An 18,481-nucleotide genomic window follows, 5' to 3' on the forward strand; every position below is an offset into this window, starting at 1 on the left:
ATTATAATCACATCATCATCAGTTAAATCGCAGAAGGACCAAACACGTTGGCGTGCAGAGATACAGCGCACAACTTCATAGAATGGGGTACAAATCAAGGGAAACGCATAAATATTATTATACGCTGAAGTGGCTACTGGTTTTTCGCCAAACATATGGACAAGATATGAGATATTTATGCACACAAACATACACATTTATGTATTGCATGTATAAATTTGTTTACCCAGTTTTAAAGACAATTTAAATGCCATAAAATTTGGACCAATACGAAAACAGGAACACACACTAATATTATTAAATAAGGAAGCGTCAAGTTCGAATGGAACTCAAGATTAATTACGATAGAAGCAAAGTGTGGGGAATGTAGGAACTATATTGTAGGAAATCGGTATTAATTCCAAGCAAATTTCACATGTGATTAGTACCAAACTACCCTATAGGTAGGACGTATAGTTTCATTAATATACCTTGCTTGGTATCTGAAACATAGAACTTAAAGTTTACGGAGAATTATCATCGGAAAATCAATTGTTTTTTACGGGCCTATCAAGCCGAATCTTCTTCTACTGTTGCTCTTGGTCATTGACGGCTTATTCGGTATTCACAGCTAATCTTAGAACAATCAACAATTCGCCAAAGCTGTAGCCCTTAGTTTGCTGAGCTCGGATGTTATTAATGCGTTCCAAATGTTCATAAAATTGTTTATAAGTATACCTATGTTCATTATACGGAAATAGCATAAGTTTTGAACCGATACTACATGGTTTCGGTATCAAAACCCATTATGCTGAAGCAAACATTGTTATCAAATCGGAATGCCGAAAAGTTGGGGTCGTTTGCGCGTTAATCGTTGAGGTGGCGAAGGCGTTTAACTTAGAATGAGGGTTAGCTTATTGTCTGAATGGTGTCTGCATGTAATGTGCGTATGAGGCCAACCTCTGGTCACCAGTCCACAGCAGTATGGAAGCTCAACTGGTAGCAGTTTCGGCTACGAGTTCTGACCAGAGACTTAACTCTTGTACCACGGGGAGCAGGAGCCCTTGGCGTTCGTTCCAACCTGCTCATGCGGACTGGTCTCACGGTGAATATCGTGGTGGTTGTGGTTAAAACCCGAATGCGGAAAGAACTGAGATTTGTCAGTGGGATGTGAAATTGCATTGCAACCGGGTGCCGGACCCAAAGTACGGCAAAAGTTTTAGATGGGCCTCTAACGCCACCAAGGTTAGTGTGTCCATTCCACACTGTCAATTGGTACTGAAAAAGCCTGGCATTTTCGCTTTTCAACATTGTTGAGACATGAAAACTGAGCTTTTGAAATTTTGTTTGAAACTAGTGGCTTATGTGATATGAAATACATATTGACTAGAAATCAGGGGAGTTACGTGCATGGTTCAATTTTTCCCCTATGAAAGTTTAATAGTCAACAGACCTTGCTATACTTCGAAGAACGACTGGCGAGCTGTTGGAAACTCTGGTAAAACCGCGTAAGCTGTGTCTACTCCAATAAAGAAGAAGAAGATTAACATATTATACTTCTGCTTGCCGGATCATAGGTGCAATGAAAAGTAGTAGTACAAGTATGAGAAAATCCTCACGGTTAGCCGGCTCATGATTAGAAGAATGCATTGGTGTTGTGATCGATAGTTCCAACAGCGAAAAATATATAATCCTCGAAGGATCAAAGGGATAAATAGGAACAAGCGCGGGTTTCTTTTGATGTAATTCATACGCAGAAAACTTTAGGGGGTCCCAGACCATACAAATATTTCAAGGGTTGTTTGAAACAGGAAGCCCTAGAAGAACATCTCAGGCTTTGGAACACTAACAACACAGCGCACACCACAAAGTTACTTTGGCCTCGTCTTCTAAGCAAAAGAGAACTCAGAAATATTGTATAGGTTATCGTAAGACACCTACACTTAAGATGGTTCGAAGGAATGCAGAGCGCATGCGCGGAGGATGCTGAGACGCTGCTCGCTGGAATGCTCCGAGAGACATTGGGTAGCTGGGTGGAAAAATATCAGATTTTTACCAAATCCACTGAGTTACTGGATAAGGCTGAACAGGATATTTAAGTTTTCAAAAAGTTTGTAACACCTAATTGTCGGAGACCCTGTCAAATGCATACGCAAATGCTGAGAGTGACGAGCTGGGTCGATTTAGTTGCAGAACTCTGCCGAGTTGACAGTCGTTGATTTGGTAGAAAACTTGGGCCCGTTACGGCCCGACTGTCCTGGGAATGGTCATGTTCGGCTGTATATACTATAAATGTGAACAAGTCCCGATCTGAAATTTATCACAGGACCTTTTCTCCCGAATAATCTGCTCATTTATCGGAAATGCCGATAACGTATCACTAAAGGAAATAGCTGTCATAAGAACTGAACGATCAAAATCGAGTTCTTGTATGGAAAACTTTTATATTTGATAAGATATCTTTTCGAAATTCGACATGGGTTATTGTACAAGGCAGCGCTAGAATCTTCGAACAAATCGTTCAGTAGAAGTGTGTTAAAGCTGCGGTGCAACCGAAGTTAACATTTTTTAATCGACAACCGTTGTGTGAACTAAACTAATATACTCTCATGCAGCATGTTGCGAGTGTATGAAAAAACTGTGGACACAAATGAAATCAGGCATAATAGAGATTGCTTAGAACCAGACAACTTGTATGTACGCGTATGTATGCATTTAGAGCACGCAAGCGCGAAGGTAGGAAGGAAGTTTCAAAACAAAAAACATAAACAACGAAACAGTTTCATCGAAATAGAATTCTTATGAAGCTTTTTTCAATTTTTGCAAAAGTTTTTGTTTGATTTTTGGGCAAACGAAGCCAAGGTCGAGGCTGCCGCAAGCTGCTCACAATTTACACACTCAAATATGTATATGTATGTGTGCGTCTGTTTTTATTCGCACCGCCACACATCTTACGTCACAATCAGCCACACACATGTACACACAAGCGCTATGTGAGCTTTTGCCAACGTTGGCGCTAAGCTTATTGTTTTCCTATTATCAACCGAAACAAGATTTTTTTCTAATGTCCTTTTGCCTCGTGAGATGAATTTGGTGTGGTGGTGAGTGTCTGCGCGTGTTTCGATTTAATGCGTACACCTTTATTTGTTTGGCAGACAAGTTTTGCCGGCACAACAACAAGAACAAGTTGCTGCCAGCCCCCCACAAAGATAGGATAGGTTGAAAAGGTTGCTGAAACAAGTAAGCGAAAGCAATCAGAATAATACAACAGCACAATACTGTCTACACAACTGTCTACGAAGCGTTCTATGTGCAACAACAACAACAACTAATCACTGTGTGTGTGTGCGTTCGTGTACTGTCTGTTGCGGCGGCTGCTCGTGCAGATAGATGTCCCCTCTGCCCTGCCGCGCGGATCTGCTCTACTCCTCATATGCTGCTCGATTTGTACCCAAAAGTTTGTTTTTGTCTGTTTGTGTGTGTGTGTGTGTGTGTGTGGTTTGTTGTGGATGCTGCTCCCTTTCTTCCTGTCACTCTAGCCGTGGGTTTCTTTGCATACAACAACAAAATGCACTCGTGTTAGATAATATTTGTGTCTACATTTTCGATCAAAAACCAAAGAAAAAAAACAAAAACAAAAAGTTTCAAACAGGGTATAACAATAATAGCAATAAAATAAAATAAGCGAAATCAAGGGCATTATTAGACAAAACAACCAACGGCGGAGACCTTGAAACATATTTATTCTGTCACCTTGTATTTGCTTGATTGCTACCAAAACCTACACTGGTTGTCTGGGCGAGATTCGGTTTCTTCGGGGAAAAGCACTCGTTATACGCTCTACATAGACATGGGCGGGCATACATACATACATATGTACGTGCAACAGTTGTGTTCAGTTTATTAGTAGTAAGATTAGAAAAGATTGAGTAGGATTTTATTAGAAATAAAGAGGAATTTATCAAATCAGGACAATAGTTGTAATAATTCTGTAAATACTTATACGCTGAACACGAAGAGAGAGTAAAAGACATCGATAGCCTTTTACTGCTGCAGAGGAGCCATTGGCAAAAGGTGGCGTCTCTCACCGATAGTGGTCCTCTAGCTCTACTATACCATAGTCAAGCCCATTATATTCTATGGAGTCTTTATGTTGTGGAGGTCTATGAAAAAGACTTAAAAGAACACACTTGCAAAGAAACTCGAAAGCGCTCAACGGGCGGCGCTCATCAGCATGTGTGGTGCACTAAGGCCCACTTCAACCATGACACTGAACGTCATCATGCACATAGTACCCTTGGACATCGTCGGAAGATGCATGGCTATCGCACTCAAAGAATCTGGGTTCCTTAAAGAGCACGTGTCTGAGTAGTCGGAAATCTTCACACACTTTGACTTCATACCGTATCACTTGGATCATGGAGTCGCCAAACCGAAGTCTGGCGAAGGAGAAGAGTGGCAGTGAGCTTCTGTACGGATGGGTCAAAGCTTGGGGGAAGGTTGGTGGAGGGGTTTACTGTCAGGCGCTCTCTGTCAATCGCAGGCTTCAGACTTCCTGACTATTTTAGCGTTTTCCAAGCCGAGGTTGCAGCCAATAAGATAGCAGTAGATTTACTGCTTCGGATTGCAGCCTCCTTCAGAGAAGTGACCATTCACTCAGATAGCAAGACGGTGATACTAGCCTTGAATTCATTAACAGTGCGTTCAAGGTTGGTCAAGGAGGGCCTAAACTCGTTATCAATAGCATCGAGTGCCTTTGTGTTAAAACTGGTATGGGTGCCAGGCCACAGTGGAATCGAAGGAAATTGTTAAGATGTTGATCAAGTAAATAAAGGGACCTGAAACCAATATCGGTAGAATGGGAGCGAATCGGTGGTTCCGCATCATCTTGTGTTCTACTACTAGATAGCTTGGTCTCAAGAGAGATTGGCCAGCATAAGGCTAGTCTCTCCCTAGTTGTGGACCTTTTAACAGGCCATTGCACTATTGGCGTTCATTCTGTAAGGCTGGGAATGAAATATTAGGTCGAAAAACTCAACACTTCCTTCTTGGTTGTTTCGCGTTTGGGAGGTCAAGACCTAAACACTTGTGAGCACATATCTTCAGACATCCAACCATATTGGTGGGAATGGATGGAAATTCTGTGCAAATTTGTATTGGTAACTAAGCGTTTTACTAATTTATAAGTTCGAACAAAGGAGTTCAATGGCTTCACAAAGGACTACATATAGCAGTCCACGTGCCAATGCTAACGTGGTTAGTCAAGTATCTAAATGGCCACACTTTAGTCCTTCCTTATTTTTTCAGGTGGCATAACTTTAGGATACGTAGCTTAACGCGAATTTCACAGACTGTGATCTCATTAACGTTACATCTTTCGGTATATCAGAGAGTTCGGACATCAAATGATTAAAATGCAGCCTATACCAATGCGGGACAAATGCACAGAGATTACTCATTGTTTCTCTGGTGCCTTGCTTTTAATTTTTCCTGCAGTCTTCTATATCTGTCAGTCCTATTCTGCAGACGTGTTCCGCCACCTGACTGTGATCAGTGAGTACTCCAATCATGAATTGTCCCTGATCTCTCACTCACTAGCAACATTTCATTTTTTTAAGAAGACTAGAATGATTCAATTTAGGTCAAATATTCCCCAATGACTTGTGGCCATTTCGAAGGTAATATTATAATGAATGACACTCTTATAGAAGCCCTCATTCCTATTAGCTAAAAACTGGGACTGTCGATTCGGGATCATTCATTCGCCATAGACAGGAACACTTGTGTCAAGAGCGTACTAAAAGGTTGATGCATAAGAACTTTACGACTAAGCTTCCACGTCTGTTGAGTCACCATCAATGTGATGGCGTTGTGCTGACGAATCACAATTCCTATGATATTGCCCAAATCTCGCCGATTCTGAACGATTTATTTCTTAAGAAGGTTTAATTAAGAGTCCGTTCAAAGAGCTTGGCGGTAGGGTAGCATCCCATATTAGATGATTCCCTGCCAATCCCACCTGGCCATCATTTGTGGCTTACGGCTCACCGCGAGCGACCCACTTTCCATCACTAATAACTATTCGCTTCAGAAAACGATTGATTTGGTTGCAATTCAGTAGCGATTCGTAAATGAGAATTCGGTCCATGAGATTTTTTTGCCTTAACTAGAGTGTCACCCATACATCGTGGCTGGAAAAGCCTTATTTAAACGTTTCTTTTTTGCTATGTTTAGCACTCGGACTCGACGATTTCTATTAATTTATAAATATTTTTGACAATTGGCTTTCCTGAGCGAATGTCAACTATTTTATTTCAGCGTCCTTTATAATTTTATTGACTATAAAACTTTATTATATTTTGTGGGTAACACCCTAATATATTAATTATATATACTTTCATAACAAAATCAATTTCAAGTTCATTCAAAATAACTGACACTTCTCACTTGTCAAAGAATATTTCAGTACGGACGCTTTCCAATGTCAATGTCGGCTCAATTGAATTCATAACACTAACATGTATATTTTTATTTATACATATATGTATGTACATACATATACATCTGTATGCACTGACGTATTTATTTTTTAACAAATTTGATAGTGAATTTTATATCATCTTTCAATTGTTGACGAACAAATCAACAAATGTCCAGGCCTTGTCTGCATACTTATTCACCTTTTTCGAACACTTGCATACGCACATAGCATACTTATATAATTTATATACATACGCAAGTGCACCCAAACCTACTGTACATACTTACATATGCATGGATGTAGGCAAGTATATTCTGGACGTTCAGTTGTGGTTTATTTGTTGTCTGAAGTTTTGATTAACCTTGAATGAAATGAAATATATACAAATACATTCAAACACATTCTTTCATACTAATATCGAAATAAATAATAATAGAAAATTAAGACGATATGCCATATACCCGACAGTAAATCGAGTTGAACGATTGTTATACCACATCATTTGAATAGAAATATTAGATGTCATTATTGTTGTTGTAAAACTTATAAGGAAAGATTTATGCAGAAAGATACTTAAGCGATCACTGCTGAGGTTTCTTGAATTCTTCTCCACTTCTGGTAACCTACCACGCGAGTCTGATTTATTATTTCCAGCAAATGGCTAATATTTGAGAATTTGCGTCGAAGAAGATTAAATATGGATTAACGCAAATGGGAATTCGACTACTTTTTTCAAGTGGCAGCCTTTATATATGACTTGAATTGGTTATTGAAAGACATTATTTTACCAAAGGAAGGCTTTAGTAATCTAACTCATATAAGAGGGATCGTGATTTGGGTGGCGTTAGAAAGTTACGATTTCGTATTGAAAAAACTTCTCAGACTGTTTTGTGATTGCTTGACTCAGTATTGTTGAAGATGGACATCAGTTTTTTCGCTCGAAAACGGAAGCAAGGCATATTATATATAAAAATTGTTATGTCCTGATACCGTGGGAGTCATTCCCTCGCAATTTCGAATTCGTAAATCCCGTTCTTGTAATTTCAATATCAAGGATACAACTCACTTTTTTTGGATACAAAACAAAAGCTCGAAGTTTGTGTAAAACACAAATTAACGCAAAGGCACCTCATGGACCAAATTTTCAGCTGTGAATTGCTGCTGAATCCCGCCAGAATCGATCCATTTCAAAGGCAGGGTGGTGATGAAAAATGGGTCACTCCTGACAAGCGAAAACGGTCGTCGTCCAAACGCGGTGCGCCGGAGAAAACTATGGTAAAGAAACGAGATTTTGCTGTGTTTGAAGGACCTAGCAGGGAATCATCAACTATGAGCTGCTTTCCCACCGTCCAAACTCTTAATTCAGACCTATACTGTTAGCAGTTGCATCGACAGAAGGTATCAATCGTCCAGAAGTGGCGAACTTTGGCCAAGGGGAGAGGAATTGTGTTCCATGGGTCAAGGGATCTTCCAAGCCCATCGGATCTAGCACCAAGCTGTTGAGATCGCAATCGCCCAGAGTTCCATCGGTTGAACGACAGGCCAAACTCATCGATGACTCAACAAAAGGTCCGAGAGCTTCTTTGGAAGATTCTTATAAATCGACCATATAGTCCGGATCTGCCACCAAGCTGTTCCGCTCTATGATCCTGATGTCTTACTAAGGCTTCTAGTTTCGAAATATTTTTTTATTGGAGACACATTTTATGGAAAAATATTGTTTTGCAATAAAATATATTTTTGGCTTTCCTTTAATTAAATAAAATTAAATGTAAAGCACAAATAAATTAGATTAGACCTAATAGTAGACATTATTGGATAAGGAATAGGAATATAGAAGAAATTCTTCAATTTCTGTGAATTCACTGTAAACATATATACATGCAACGACTTTATTATTATCTAGCAAAAATTTGTGAAATTAATAAAAAAAAAACGTCATTCAGCGATTAGAGATGCAAAAAATGCGCATTAAAAAATAATAAACAAAATATTTTTCATAAACATTGATAGGCCAAATTCGTAAATAATATGACATTTTTAAAACAGTACAAAATAATTGAAGCAGTGGAAATAGTCTTGAAGCAAAGCCAACCAATTATTTGACAAATAATGTGCAATAAATTTCCATTGCTTTTGACATTTTGCTGCGCCATCGCTTTGACTATCGCTATTCCGCTTGGCCACCAGCAGGACCCTAATGATGATTTCTATTTTCTTGAGGATTCTCCTGTAGTTCAGCACAAACTGTTTTGTTTACACTACCGGGGACCTTTGACGAAAGAGGGTCAAATAAAAATGCAAACTTGGGAAGGAACGCACAGTGAAGCCAACAAGATTTTTCAAGATTACAATACACGCTGTCATCATATCTATACAAGTGATTATTAATATTATAAATTAAAAGTATGTACATATGTAGTGTATTTGTAAAAAATATATATGAATTATTATGAATTTTGATTTCATTTATAACTGGATTTTTTATTTTGGGAAAATTATTTTTCAATTAAAATATTAAGTGATTAAAAGATATTGTTTTTCTATGTATTTATACAATATAACGATTATGCATATGATATTTTTAATTTTTAAATTTTTTTTATGAATTTTTGAACAGGTGGCAACTCTCTGACAAAAATCGCTTATGCAACTTTTTATTTTGATTTCCAAATATTACAATTGCTTTAATATTTTTTATGCTTTTTTGAACAGGTGGCAACTCTTTAAAAAAATGTTTCAACTTTAAAATGATCTAACCCACTTTAATATAATGCTATATTGACGCGTTTATCACATAAATTTTATTATTTTTAGTACTGTAAGCAAGTGGCAACCCTTCTCAAAAATTTTTTTCAGTTGTAATTGTTCAAATGTATACTTTGGTACTTTTATTGCAGTGTTTGTTTATTTTATACATTTTTTTAACTTGAAATGCTCAACAGTTTTAAATATTCTGACCTTTTTATTCTGCTTCTTTCTGTTTTTAGGCGTCCAGTATTGGGCTCAACAATGATATTGTATATTTAAATTGGTTCAGCTTTTACTAAGCTCTCTTTTTACTTAAGGAGTGTGTGACGAAATTTTGTTACGCCTCATGACTTCGTTTCAGTTGTTCGATTCTAATACCATAACTAAAGAATTTTCAAAATAACCCTTTCGCGAGAAATCGGAACTTCTAATGCTCTGATTAAGCTCTGCTTCCATACTACTATGAGCAAAAAATAGTAAGACATAATTCTAAAATACTTAGTTTATTCTTTAAAATCTGTGTCGTCCCCCTCAAAGTAATCCCCCTTGACCGCAATACACATGTGCCAACGCTTTTTCCCATCCTCGAAACTGTTGTTAGCGTAAATGTCCGAAATAGCCTTCAATGCGCGTAGCGATTACGGTTAATGTTTTCAATTGACTCAAAACTCCTCCGGAGCGTTCGTTTGGGCTTGTTGAAAAGCCAAAAGTCACACCGAGCTAAATCAGGCAAATGCAGTGGTCGCGGCACGATAGTGGTTGAAAATTTGGTGAAAAACTCACGAAGAATCAATGCAGTATGTGACGGTGCGTTATCGTGGGGCAAAAATCAAGAGTTGTCGACCCATAATTCCGAACTCTTTTTCACAAATAGCTTCATGCAAATGACACATATTACTTATTTAGTGTTCTCTGTTGACAGTTTGGCCGGTCGGACGAAGATCGGTGTGCACCATACTTGTCAACATAACCTTGAGTTTTGACCTGCTTTGACGTGTTTTTTTTTGGCTTCAGCTCATCTTTCGCACTATATTCGACCGATCGATCGTCTGTTTCCGGGTCGTAAGCATAGATTCAAGACTCATCGCCCGTAATACAAAGTTTCATGACATCCTGGTCGTCGGAAAGTATTGTTTCACAGACGTTAACGCGACGTCATTCTTCAAAAAAATTGAATGATTGTGGAACCAATCGTGCTTTCACTTTTCTAAAGTCCAAATGATCTTTCAAAAATTGTTTCACTTACCCTTCCGATATTCCAACGACCCCAGTAAGATCTCTGACTATTAGTCGTCGATCCTCAAGCACCAATTCCTTCACTTTTTGGTTGACGTGTGGATCATCAGTTGATGTACGGTGTATTGGATAATAATCAATGCTAATTTTCGTAAAGATAATTTGCCAAATAAAAAAGCTTTAATTTTGATTTTGTTCAGCCAGTGTGTATGGCAGCTATATTCTATAAGGGTCCGATATCGGCGTTTTCGAGAAATGAGCAGTTTCTTGAGAGGAAAAGTAAGTGAGGTAGTCCTTCACAAATATACAGATGAACAGACGGACATAGCTAAATCGACTCTGTTCTACACGCTGATCATTTATTTAAATATGAATAATTTTTATAGGATCTTCTATATTTCCCTACAAACTTATTTTAAAAACATTTAAAAATCAGCCTCGTACAAACGGACATGGCAACAGGACTACATATACGAGTATAAGACAATTAGAAATGGAGAAGCTAATAGCGGATTAAAGATGTAACTGAGATTCGTATAATTGTATTGAAAGGAACCATAGGATACAGTGGAGCCAGCGATAACAAGACAATGCACGTACATAAATGCTTCGTGCGGTTCTTATCAGCGCCTAGAGAAAGAGAGAGAGAGAGCGAAAGAGCGAGAGAATTAATTTCTGCTGCCAAGAGCATAATTTAATGTATATTTCGAATAAACAATTCAGCAGAGAAACAATTTTGATAAACAAATAAGTTGTACAAAATGGGAGAATAAGGAAAAAGAGAGAGAGCGTAAAACCGAGAGCGCATAGTATGTAGTTTTATACATATGGAATATTATCATTAGTTTTGAAATATGTTACTTATAATGTATGTATTTATATGCTTATTTTATTTGGGCATAATTAAGCCTGGAGAGAATATCAAATGTGTGGAATTTATATATAAATTTATAAATATCAATCACAATTAAACAATGTTCTTGATTAAAAATCAATCAACATTTAGTTAATAATTTGTGTGCAAATGCGCCGTTGAACGCAGCATATGCTCATTTTCCCTGGCTCTACGAGATACCCGTGTGTACAATGAACTGTCATAATGCGCTACAGCTTGTATCTACCCGCATATACAGTCATGTGCACACACACATGCATACATACAAACAGACATGCATGCAATATTTACTTTTTGGATATTTTTGTTTGACTTCTTCAGTGCTCTTCTTTATTTATGTTTTGTTTTAATGACTTTTTTCTGTTAGTTGGCACACTGCTACCTGCACACACAACTGCATTAGCGCTTTTCATACACACACACATACATATATATATACATATGTGTATAAACAGAGTAAAAATATAAATTCAAAATAAAACAATATTTTACTTCACGCTCTCAATGCACTCTGCGGCGCTCAGCGTTTTGGTAAGAGAGCGCTTGAACATGCGCAGCGTCTATGCACCTTCGACCTGTAGGAGCGTTGCACTCTCCGCCATGCTCACGCCAACTCACGCATTTCCGTTGCACACACACACACATTCATTCGCACTCCCATGCATGGCAATACAACTGTGTGGCATATCTGTAGGCTCATTCACGGCTCGCGCGCATATACAACGATACATATGTGCATTTGTACATATGTATTGCGTTTTTTCGTACATTTGAAGTTATTTTAAAAATTTCGTTTTCAGTTTCGATTCGCCTGCGAACGCGTTTGGCCGCGTCCACTCTAGAGCCGTGTGAATAAATTGTTGATTGTTGATTGATTGAGCGTGTGACCACGACACAGCAGCAACGAAAACGAAAAAAGCAAAAAAAAAAAAAAAATAGAGGACAGACTTCGTAGACGCCAACGCCAAACACTGCGGATGTGATGTGTGAACGTGAGCGGCGGCCACACAGACAACAACAACAAGATTACGACGAGTATAATGTGATTAATTTGCCTAGAGCTAAATAAATTTGTTAGTTTAATTAGTTAGTTAACCGGTATGTGCGTACGCGTGGCGCCGTTTTTAAATCGAGTCGCTCCGTTGTTGGTTTAACTGTGACTTGAGCGCTTGCCAAGTGTCAAACGTCAATAAAGACGGACTTCGAAAATTATTTAAATTTTTGTTTTTATATTATATACCCAAATACATGCATATGTATATGCATATAAATGTTTATATAAAGTGCGGGTGCCATATGTGGAAAAAAAATTTCGAAACTTGCCATGTGTGAAAATTTAACAAGTCAAAACGAAAATTAATTTCTTCAAAATAACGAAAACAAAATATAATTTAATTTTTAATTGAACAACAATTTCTGAAAAATTACAAAAAAAAATTTTTTTTTTCAAAATTACAAAAAAAATAAATACATTTTTGTATTGCAAAATATTTTTTTTTTTCAAAATAAAAAAAAAACAATAAATACATTTTTGTATTGAAAATTATTTTTTTCAAAATTACAAAAAATTTTAATTTATTTTTTAACATTATGTTAAGTCACACGTGTATTTAAAGTATTGTTTATACACATGTCAAGGTATGTTTGGGTGAAAATTTTTTGTATTTAATCACTTCGTAAAATCTGACATACATATGCACATACAAACAAACATAAAAACACTTATACGATAAGCAAGCCATATAGCAACAACGAAAAAGCGAGCAACTCGCGCATCTAGCTAACCCAAAAAAAAATTGAAAAAAAGAAATTGAAATGAATTTTCCAAATTTTTTATTATTTTTCGACAGATTTTCGTTAAAAATTTAATTAAATTAAATTTAAATTTTTTTTTAATTTTTTATTTCTCAAAAATGTACATGAGTTTAAACGTTTTATATAATTTATAAATCGTAAAACATTTTAATATAATTTTTTGGGCTCATAATTGCAAAAAAACACAAATTCAATAAAAATAAAATTTCCAAAAAAAAATATTTTTAATTAAAAATATTAAATGCAAACAATTTAAGATAAAAGTGAAAAATAAAGAATAACAAAACACACACAATCACACACATATCCATATGTATACACGAACACACTTACACACACAGTCAACGCTGACTTTTCGAAAGGCAGACAACCTTAAACGCATACACAAGATAGCAAACAAACGAATACAGTTATAAATATTCAAACACACACGCATACACACTCATATGCTGACATATTTACATACATACATATATACATTCGTACTAATGTAGGCTCTCTAAGAAAGTAAAGATAAAATAAAACGCTGTGCTCCCTATTTTCATTTTCGTTTCGCTACACATAGACACACAACACATACACCCAAACACATATAGTCGCTTTGTAAATATGTGACTATTACAATTTCAGTATATAAAACCGTATCAGTAATTTTTTTTTATTACAAACGTACTCACATGTTGATACATATTTACATAAAAACATTAAATTTCGCTCTTATTTGCAAGAGGCGCTCGGGAGACTCGCTAGCTCGCATTTTGACGCTCTTCAAAAACTCTCACTCACCGCGAAATTGCCTCAACTGCTGCTCAGAACTCAGCTATGACACGTCCCGATGTAGTGTCTCGGCTAGTTTATTCTAACAAGAGAAGAAGAGGTTCTGAAGGCAAATCTTTTTTGTTTGGCTTATAGCTTTCTTATATTTGAAATGTTCTATTTTCAAAAATTTTAATATTTATTGCTAAATGAACTGCTAGTAATTAGTAGATCTGAAGGCTCTGTTATAATTTCTGAAGAAAATTATTGTTCGTGACTTAATCTTCCTTTATGCTTTGGGTTTGGAGTCACATATGAGAGCCTAAAGTTACTTTTGAAGAATTATACTTTCCATGCGAGTCTAAAAATTCAAAACATTAAATGTTTTTGAAATGATTGCCTTTCCTTAATTATATTTTTAATAGCTGCGGTTAGGTAAACAGGTTGATATTTATCAAGCCACCAATAATCCCACACGGATACGTACGCTTTTCATATGCGTTCCAATCATAAATAGATACAGAACTCCTAGGTATATATCAAAAAACTGTCGCATGTGGCATAGCACCTTGAGCCTGACACAAATTCATTGAGACAGCTAATATAAAATGCAGCTCATTTGCTTGATTCGTAGCAGGAGTGATCCTCGGCTGTCTGCTTCAACGTTAATATGGCAAAAGCAGATAGTAAAGGAGAAAATGTCTAATGTTTCCACTTAATCTTTCGCCCTGCAAATTTGAAAGGTTGTAGCTAGTTTGAATACCTATCGTTGCGATGATGTGGGCCTTGCTAAGAGTAAATAGTTCAATAGTCCTCTTAAGTTCCACGCTGAGCTCCTGTGAGACACATAGATTAAGCCGCAGAACGCACGAAGACAGGGGCTAGTCTTCCCCCGTTCCCATCCTGTAGGGATTTCGGTAAGCCAAGCTTATCGGCTTAAAAAATTCCAACAATTCCGAGCAGAAGCACAGAGAGACTAATATGGAAGTAGCCTAATGCTAGGTCCTCCACTTCTTGTTTATCATTGAGCTCACAGCCCGAAGTGAATGCTTACTGCCTTGAAAGAAGCTGCACTTTGGAGAAGTTATTGTTATTTACTTGGTTTCCGTTCTAATTCTACAACACTTCAGCTTAATCGAAAATGATTAAATTCTAAGATGATAAATATGTAGAGCCGACTATGTAAATGAGGTCCACGAGGACTTATATCTAGTCAAGGATTGGCACTTCAGCAGAAATTTTAAAGCACACTGTAATGTTCTGGGCAAACCAGCAACGTTTCTGAACAACAACCCTAAACCGGACCTAACACTCGGAAGCGCTATATTTAACCTAGGACTGTTACTTTAAACGCCGTTAATGGCGTTACAGAAACAGAAAAAAATGTTCAGAACAGTTGAAGAAACAAAAAAAAATTCAGGACGAGTTGAGAATGTTTCAGAACATTGAGTGCTTCTAAATAAAATCTCCCTTATGAGAATGAAATTTCTATAAATATAAAAACTGTTCTTCACACTCAGATTTTGTAATTAAAATTCACTTGTTTTTGTGCTGGTTCGCATTAAATCTGAGAGAGTAATTAATTACTGCCCATTCATAGCCCTATGGAGAACAACTTCATTGTTCTGATAGCAACTGTTGCCGGTGAGAGTCGCTGTTGTTACTTTTATTTGCGCAGCGTTGCTCAGTTTGTTTCGGCAGCACAAATTTTCGTTGAAATGAAGAGTATGAAGCAGGCATTAAACAAGAGAGCGCAGAGAGCAGTGTGCAATTCTGAAAGCAAAAAGTCTGAAGAAGAGCGTTGAAAGTGCCGGCAAGTGTCGGCCAGACAACTGGCCACAAAGGTTATAATTATGTATGTATGTATGTATGTGTGTAATTAACCTTTTTGGCAGACACAATTCGGCAATTTACATAAATTATTAGTTCTGTTTATTTCTGGCCTTAAAAACACAGTATTTTCGAGAATATTGAAAAAAATGTTGTTAACAAAATTTTACTCGCTCTCCTGTCTCCCGAATTTCGGCCGCTTGTGTAATTCGTTTTAACACTGTTTTGTTGTTTTAACACACACATATTTTCCTAATCGTCGCCTAAGTTTTTTTGGTGTTTGTTTCTTTTTTACATGCGGGAGTACACAGTTAAGAGTCACTTTTTGGGGAAGTCCAACTCGAAACTCAAAAACCGAAAATTCAAACTCTTAAAAATTTCATATGTATATACATATGTACATACATATGTATGTATGTAGGTATGCATATTTCGTACTCGTATTCCGTATTCGCATTTGGTTGCCATCGTCGTGTTACGTTGCGCCTCCAACATCATCATCGTCATCATCATCACCATTATAATCGTCTCGGTCGTCGTCATCGTCGCTGTGGGGCCTGTTCTGTCCGCTGTGCGGCCCGTCTGTCTGCCAGTTAGCCAGTCAATGTTGACGCTACACGACGCTGCTCCACTCTGCATTGCTCCGCTCCGCTCGTTTTTCGCATTTCGCATATTTAATATTGGTCGCAAATACAATTCGCAATTATTCAATCGCGAGCAGCATTGCAGTGCGGATCCCCCGAAATTCAGTTAAAAAATATACATACGTTCAGCGGTCTTTCCACATCTCATACACAATTTATTTGACAGTTTTGAGTTTGACTTCGAGTTTGAGTTCGAGTTCTACAAACAACCGTAAAACAAGTGGAGTATAGTGGTGTGTGGTGTCAGTGCTTCTTATAAAGCTGAAGTGCTGTTGAAAAGTAAATATTTTTGAAATTATGTACGTTGTGTTGAGCGTTAAAAAATAAAGTTTGTGAAAGTTTAAAACAACAAATATTTTTTTGAAAATAAAAAATTTAAAAACTTATTTTTAAACATGTTTTTTTTTAATAGTAAAACTAAAATTTTTCCAAATAAAAATTTTAAGAAAATATTTTTTAATTTTCAAAATATTGTTAAATTTTATGTTGTCTGCTGAAAAATAAAGTTTCTGAAAAAATATTTTTTTGGAAAATAAATTTTTAAAACATATTTTGTTTTTAAGCTGGAGTGTTGTTGAAAAATAAATATTTTCGATGCTTGTTGTTGTTGCTTGTTGGAAAACAAAGTTTGTGAAAGTATAAAAAAATATTTTGTTTGAAAATTAAAAAAAATATTTAATTAATTTTTTTTTTAAACTACATTTTTTTCGAAAAAAATTTAGAGAAACAAAAATTTTTTAATTTTCGAAATAGTAAACATTGTGTTGTGCCTTAAAAAAACAAAGTTTTTATAAATATTAAAAAAAAAGTTTTGGAAAATAAAAAAAAATGTTAAATAATTTTATTTTAAATAATTTTTTTTTAACTTATTAAAAAGAACATATTTTCTTAAGCTGTAGTGTTGTAGCAAAATAAATATTTGCCATGGTTGTTGTTGTTTCTTCTTGGAAAACAAAGTTTTTGAAAGTATTAAAATAATATTTTTTGGAAAATAAAATAAAATTTTTACTAATATTTAGTTTAGAACTAATTAAATTTTTTTTGAAAAATAAAACTAAAATTTTTCGAAACAAATTTTAAAGACAATATGTTTTTGAGACGTTATACGAAACAAAATTTTCTACACTTTGTGTCTTTGATTTCATTAAAAATAAATTTGAACCACTCTAAAAATATTTATTTGACTGCTAAAGTGCTTTGAATCGCAATTTTTTTTTACTGAAAATCACTTTTTCCAAAAACGGTTAATTTAGTGCTTTTTTGCAGGGTTGAGATGCGTTATATTTTCAATTTTCGAAACATATGCCTTAATTTGTTTAATTAATTATTACTTTTATTAAACTCACAACTGCAAAATATTCCAATTTTTCACGTTTTTTAACTTTTTTTTAACTTTTTTATCTTTTTACCTTCGTTCATTTGTTTATCTGCGCTTATCTGTGCTTATTTTTTTGATTACTCATCCCGGTCGGCGAAAAATTTACAAATGCTTTGTTTATCCACCAATGCGGTGCTATTTTTTGTAATTATAATGCTTTTATGCTTTCTTTTTCTTACTTTTTTTAATTTCGCAAGCACGTTTAAATGTAAAAAAACATAAAAATATTTGTAATACAAACAAAAACACATCCTCACACACATATGTATGTATATAAATTCCGTAAAATTTCTCAACACTCGCGCATTTGTTCGCTTTTAAAGTTCTTTGGGTTCGTTGTTATTTTTGTAATTTTTGTTTTGCGCATTTTGCATTTTGCTGCCATTATTTTTCGGTTTGTATACCGAATGGGTATTCATTTTTTATGTTTTTAAATGCTATTTTTAAATATCTGACGTTGTGCGACAAGTTGTTTGGAAAAATTGAAGCAAAATAATCAAAAGAAAATAAAGTGATATACACAAAGCTGCAAGCGAATTAAAGAAACAACAACAACACCACTGTGTGATAATGTTTGTAACGCCGAAAACGTGTTGAAGACATGCTTAAGAAAAACCACAAATATTGAAGCAGTTTTGAGTTGTGGAAAATTATATTGAAATTGCAACGCGAAGTCGCCGGAAAATTTGCGTCGTTTCAAGCGAAATGAATTTATG

General features: G+C 35.9%; 1 protein-coding gene across 4 annotated transcripts in view; it reads left to right on the forward strand.

Moving 5' to 3' along the window:
• Positions 1–12,159: 12,159 nt before the first annotated feature.
• Positions 12,160–18,481, forward strand: part of LOC126763673 (solute carrier organic anion transporter family member 74D) — a 122,064-nt gene continuing 115,742 nt past the window's right edge. Inside the window, exon 1 of one of the 4 annotated variants that reach the window (XM_050481387.1) lies at positions 12,160–12,384. The gene's annotated coding sequence lies outside the window, so the exon portion shown is untranslated. Of the gene's footprint in view, positions 12,385–16,404; positions 16,687–18,481 lie in introns of those variants that run through there. The other 3 variants (XM_050481385.1, XM_050481386.1, XM_050481388.1) reach the window with 3 other exon arrangements.

The sequence above is a fragment of the Bactrocera neohumeralis genome, chromosome 6 (genome assembly GCF_024586455.1).
Source record: "Bactrocera neohumeralis isolate Rockhampton chromosome 6, APGP_CSIRO_Bneo_wtdbg2-racon-allhic-juicebox.fasta_v2, whole genome shotgun sequence".
NCBI classification, from domain to species: Eukaryota; Metazoa; Arthropoda; class Insecta; order Diptera; family Tephritidae; genus Bactrocera; species Bactrocera neohumeralis.